This window comes from Ambystoma mexicanum, chromosome 2q, assembly GCF_040938575.1.
Source record: "Ambystoma mexicanum isolate Mex_15411 chromosome 2q, UKY_AmexF1_1, whole genome shotgun sequence".
Lineage (NCBI taxonomy): Eukaryota > Metazoa > Chordata > Amphibia > Caudata > Ambystomatidae > Ambystoma > Ambystoma mexicanum.
This window is the reverse complement of record NC_090924.1, coordinates 695,223,401-695,228,400: the sequence shown is the minus strand read 5'-3', so window position 1 is coordinate 695,228,400 and position 5,000 is coordinate 695,223,401. Positions and strand designations below refer to the sequence as shown.

Sequence of the window (5,000 nt, the reverse complement as noted above, 5' to 3'; positions counted from 1 at the left end):
TGTCTGCCAGAGACGCCGGAGGCACACCTGCCCTTAAACCCCCACTGGCCCACGGCTGCAAAACCTGCATTTTCTAGTGGCTGGCTTGGTGGCATATGTCACTGAGCCCAGTCTACTCAGGAAGTGAAAAAAGTCCCCTTCACAGTTGGAGAAAGTGCTCTCCTGCCACCTGTCGGTCGTTGAAGGCACCACACCTCAGCAAAATAAAAATAAAAAAACAGACATGCTCAGTCCGGGGGATGTAAAGGTATTTGAATAGCAAGAACAGAGAGGCTGTTGGGAGATGACAGAAGCCATGCTGCCCCAGAGTTCTCTTCTGAAATTCGCAGGAATCCAGAGGTTGGAGCGGGCTGAGGGAGTGCGCCTTCTTGCCTCTGTCGGCTTTCAAGACACATCCTCCTGCTGGGAAGCTGCCCACCCTGAGCAGCACAGGTTTGCGCTCTAGGCCGGTCGGCCACATATATCTCGCCTGATCGAGCCCGATCGAGCGGCAGCAGATGGCCTTTGGCCAGCGAAGGCTGCCGCTCTTCTTCTTGTTTCTCTGCTTGAGAGGCAGCTCAGTCCTCTGCGCTTGCGCCAGGGGCAGGCCACGTGACACGCAGGGGTCAGGCCGTGGAGAGACTGGGGCATGGCGCCAAGTGAGGTAAGCAGACCACCCCCCTCCCCCTCACTGCTCTCTGCATGCGGTGGCTCGTTGGTCTAGGGGTATGATTCTCGCTTAGGGTGCGAGAGGTCCCGGGTTCAAATCCCGGACGAGCCCTTTTTTTTGGAGCGCCGAAAACAAAAAACACAGAGTCCCCAATTCCCCCCCAAAAATAGTTTGTCCGTGACCGTATCTGGTTCGATGCCCGTCGCCAATGGTTGGCTGCTTTTAAGCCCATGGCCCAAGAGGCAGTGTTGGAAATTCCCCCTCCTTTGTAATGATGCGCTGGCGGCGAGCTGATGTATAAAGGTTTGGACATGCCTTCTGGGTGGGGAGTGCCATGGCTCGCGCCACTGTTGCATCCAGCTTGGTCTTTTGTATGTGTCTGCAGCCTGTGTGTGAGGTGCTGTGAGTGCTGCCATGTAGGTCCGGCGCAGGCTTGCGCCAAACTTTCACGTTGGTGTGTGACACCTGGCAGGTACCAGCGGGCCCCATGAGACATCAGTGCCACAAAGCCTTTCAACTGAAAGCTGTCCCAGCACACTAGAGCGCAGCCTACCAGAGCTGTTTCTGTAGTGTAGTGGTTATCACATTCGCCTAACACGCGAAAAGTCCCCGGTTCGAGACCGGGCAGAAACATGGTGCTGGTTTCTTTTTATTTCCACAATGTCAATCGGACACATTTGACCGCATTCAGGTTTCGACAGGTATGGACAGGCCGGCACTACGCCATGAGTGATCTGAGGCCAGCCCTTATTTGCACCCTGCAAACTGTCCACTGGCTCCATCAGTGGGCGTTTCCTGCCATCCCTGGGTCCTTAAGTGAGTGTTTGGGTACTTTTGATGCAGAGATCAGGGCATGAAAACCGGCGCTGGCACGTGGCGACATTGGGTACTGAAGAATCTTTCCCAATCCTGCCCATAGCTGTCAGGGTGGCCGAGTGGTCTAAGGCGCCAGACTCAAGAGGCGCAGCTCTTCCCTGCATCTGGGTGTTCTGGTCTCTGATTGGAGGCGTGGGTTCAAATCCCACTCCTGACAAGCCGGGCTCATTTTTTTGAGCACATTTCAGAGTGTAAGGCTTGCGGAAAACCTCGTGGGGGCCCCCGAATGCAGCGCCCGGCAAGCCTCCCTGTTCTCTTCTGCTGCCTTGCAACTGGAGCTGTCTGCCAGAGACGCCGGAGGCACACCTGCCCTTAAACCCCCACTGGCCCACGGCTGCAAAACCTGCATTTTCTAGTTGCTGGCTTGGTGGCATATGTCACTGAGCCCAGTCTACTCAGGAAGTGAAAAAAGTCCCCTTCACAGTTGGAGAAAGTGCTCTCCTGCCACCTGTCGGTCGTTGAAGGCACCACACCTCAGCAAAATAAAAATAAAAAAACAGACATGCTCAGTTCGGGGGATGTAAAGGTATTTACATAGCAAGAACAGAGAGGCTGTTGGGAGATGACAGAAGCCATGCTGCCCCAGAGTTCTCTTCTGAAATTCGCAGGAATCCAGAGGTTGGAGCGGGCTGAGGGAGTGCGCCTTCTTGCCTCTGTCGGCTTTCAAGACACATCCTCCTGCTGGGAAGCTGCCCTCCCTGAGCAGTACAGGTTTGCGCTCTAGGCCGGTCGGCCACATATATCTCGCCTGATCGAGCCCGATCGAGCGGCAGCAGATTGCCTTTGGCCAGCGACGGCTGCCGCTCTTCTTCTTGTTTCTCTGCTTGAGAGGCAGCTCAGTCCTCTGCGCTTGCGCCAGGGGCAGGCCACGTGACACGCAGGGGTCAGGCCGTGGAGCGACTGGGGCATGGCGCCAAGTGAGGTAAGCAGACCACTCCCCTCCCCCTCACTGTTCTCTGCATGCGGTGGCTCGTTGGTCTAGGGGTATGATTCTCGCTTAGGGTGCGAAAGGTCCCGGGTTCAAATCCCGGACGAGCCCTTTTTTTTTGGAGCACCGAAAACAAAAAACACAGAGTCCCCAATTCCCCCCCAAAAATAGTTTGTGCGTGACCGTATCTGGTTCGATGCCCGTCGCCAATGGTTGGCTGCTTTTAAGCCCATGGCCCAAGAGGCAGTGTTGGAAATTCCCCCTCCTTTGTAATGATGCGCTGGCGGCGAGCTGATGTATAAAGGTTTGGACATGCCTTCTGGGTGGGGACTGCCATGGCTCGCGCCACTGTTGCATCCAGCTTGGTCTTTTGTATGTGTCTGCAGCCTGTGTGTGAGGTGCTGTGAGTGCTGCCATGTAGGTCCGGCGCAGGCTTGCGCCAAACTTTCACGTTGGTGTGTGCCACCTGGCAGGTACCAGCGGGCCCCATGAGACATCAGTGCCACAAAGCCTTTCAGCTGAAAGCTGTCCCAGCACACTAGAGCGCAGCCTACCAAAGCTGTTTCTGTAGTGTAGTGGTTATCACACACACGAAAGGTCCCCGGTTCGAGACCGGGCAGAAACATGGTGCTTGTTTCTTTTTATTTCCACAATGTCAATCGGACACATTTGACCGCATGCAGGTTTCGACAGGTATGGACAGGCCGGCACTACGCCATGAGTGATCTGAGGCCAGCCCTTATTTGCACCCTGCAAACTGTCCACTGGCTCCATCAGTGGGCGTTTCCTGCCATCCCTGGGTCCTTAAGTGAGTGTTTGGGTACTTTTGATGCAGAGATCGGGGCATGAAAACCGGCGCTGGCACGTGGCGACATTGGGTACTGAAGAATCTTTCCCAATCCTGCCCATAGCTGTCAGGGTGGCCGAGTGGTCTAAGGCGCCAGACTCAAGAGGCGCAGCTCTTCCCTGCATCTGGGTGTTCTGGTCTCCGATTGGAGGCGTGGGTTCAAATCCCACTCCTGACAAGCCGGGCTCATTTTTTTGAGCACATTTCAGAGTGTAAGGCTTGCGGAAAACCTCTTGGGGGCCCCCGAATGCAGCGCCCGGCAAGCCTCCCTGTTCTCTTCTGCTGCCTTGCAACTGGAGCTGTCTGCCAGAGACGCCGGAGGCACACCTGCCCTTAAACCCCCACTGGCCCACGGCTGCAAAACCTGCATTTTCTAGTGGCTGGCTTGGTGGCATATGTCACTGAGCCCAGTCTACTCAGGAAGTGAAAAAAGTCCCCTTCACAGTTGGAGAAAGTGCTCTCCTGCCACCTGTCGGTCGTTGAAGGCACCACACCTCAGCAAAATAAAAATAAAAAAACAGACATGCTCAGTCCGGGGGATGTAAAGGTATTTGAATAGCAAGAACAGAGAGGCTGTTGGGAGATGACAGAAGCCATGCTGCCCCAGAGTTCTCTTCTGAAATTCGCAGGAATCCAGAGGTTGGAGCGGGCTGAGGGAGTGCGCCTTCTTGCCTCTGTCGGCTTTCAAGACACATCCTCCTGCTGGGAAGCTGCCCACCCTGAGCAGCACAGGTTTGCGCTCTAGGCCAGTCAGCCACATATATCTCGCCTGATCGAGCCCGATCGAGCGGCAGCAGATGGCCTTTGGCCAGCGAAGGCTGCCGCTCTTCTTCTTGTTTCTCTGCTTGAGAGGCAGCTCAGTCCTCTGCGCTTGCGCCAGGGGCAGGCCACGTGACACGCAGGGGTCAGGCCGTGGAGAGACTGGGGCATGGCGCCAAGTGAGGTAAGCAGACCACCCCCCTCCCCCTCACTGCTCTCTGCATGCGGTGGCTCGTTGGTCTAGGGGTATGATTCTCGCTTAGGGTGCGAGAGGTCCCGGGTTCAAATCCCGGACGAGCCCTTTTTTTTGGAGCGCCGAAAACAAAAAACACAGAGTCCCCAATTCCCCCCCAAAAATAGTTTGTGCGTGACCGTATCTGGTTCGATGCCCGTCGCCAATGGTTGGCTGCTTTTAAGCCCATGGCCCAAGAGGCAGTGTTGGAAATTCCCCCTCCTTTGTAATGATGCGCTGGCGGCGAGCTGATGTATAAAGGTTTGGACATGCCTTCTGGGTGGGGACTGCCATGGCTCGCGCCACTGTTGCATCCAGCTTGGTCTTTTGTATGTGTCTGCAGCCTGTGTGTGAGGTGCTGTGAGTGCTGCCATGTAGGTCCGGCGCAGGCTTGCGCCAAACTTTCACGTTGGTGTGTGCCACCTGGCAGGTACCAGCGGGCCCCATGAGACATCAGTGCCACAAAGCCTTTCAACTGAAAGCTGTCCCAGCACACTAGAGCGCAGCCTACCAGAGCTGTTTCTGTAGTGTAGTGGTTATCGCATTCGCCTAACACGCGTTCGATACCGGGCAGAAACATGGTGCTGGTTTCTTTTTATTTCCACAATGTCAATCGGACACATTTGACCGCATGCAGGTTTCGACAGGTATGGACAGGCCGGCACTACGCCATGAGTGATCTGAGGCCAGCCCTTATTTGCACCCTGCA

General features: G+C 55.6%; 4 non-coding genes across 4 annotated transcripts; all 4 read left to right on the top strand.

Annotated features, from left to right (window-relative positions):
• The first annotated feature begins 688 nt into the window (after window positions 1-688).
• On the top strand, window positions 689-760 carry TRNAP-AGG (transfer RNA proline (anticodon AGG)). The gene has a single exon. It is a non-coding gene; the product is annotated as a tRNA-Pro (tRNA).
• A 449-nt stretch (window positions 761-1,209) lies between these two features.
• On the top strand, window positions 1,210-1,282 carry TRNAV-AAC (transfer RNA valine (anticodon AAC)). The gene has a single exon. It is a non-coding gene; the product is annotated as a tRNA-Val (tRNA).
• Window positions 1,283-3,366: 2,084 nt separating this feature from the next.
• TRNAL-CAA (transfer RNA leucine (anticodon CAA)) lies at window positions 3,367-3,478 on the top strand. The gene is made up of 2 exons: window positions 3,367-3,404; window positions 3,433-3,478. It is a non-coding gene; the product is annotated as a tRNA-Leu (tRNA).
• Window positions 3,479-4,288: 810 nt separating this feature from the next.
• Window positions 4,289-4,360, top strand: TRNAP-AGG (transfer RNA proline (anticodon AGG)). Its single transcript has one exon. It is a non-coding gene; the product is annotated as a tRNA-Pro (tRNA).
• Window positions 4,361-5,000: the final 640 nt, after the last annotated feature.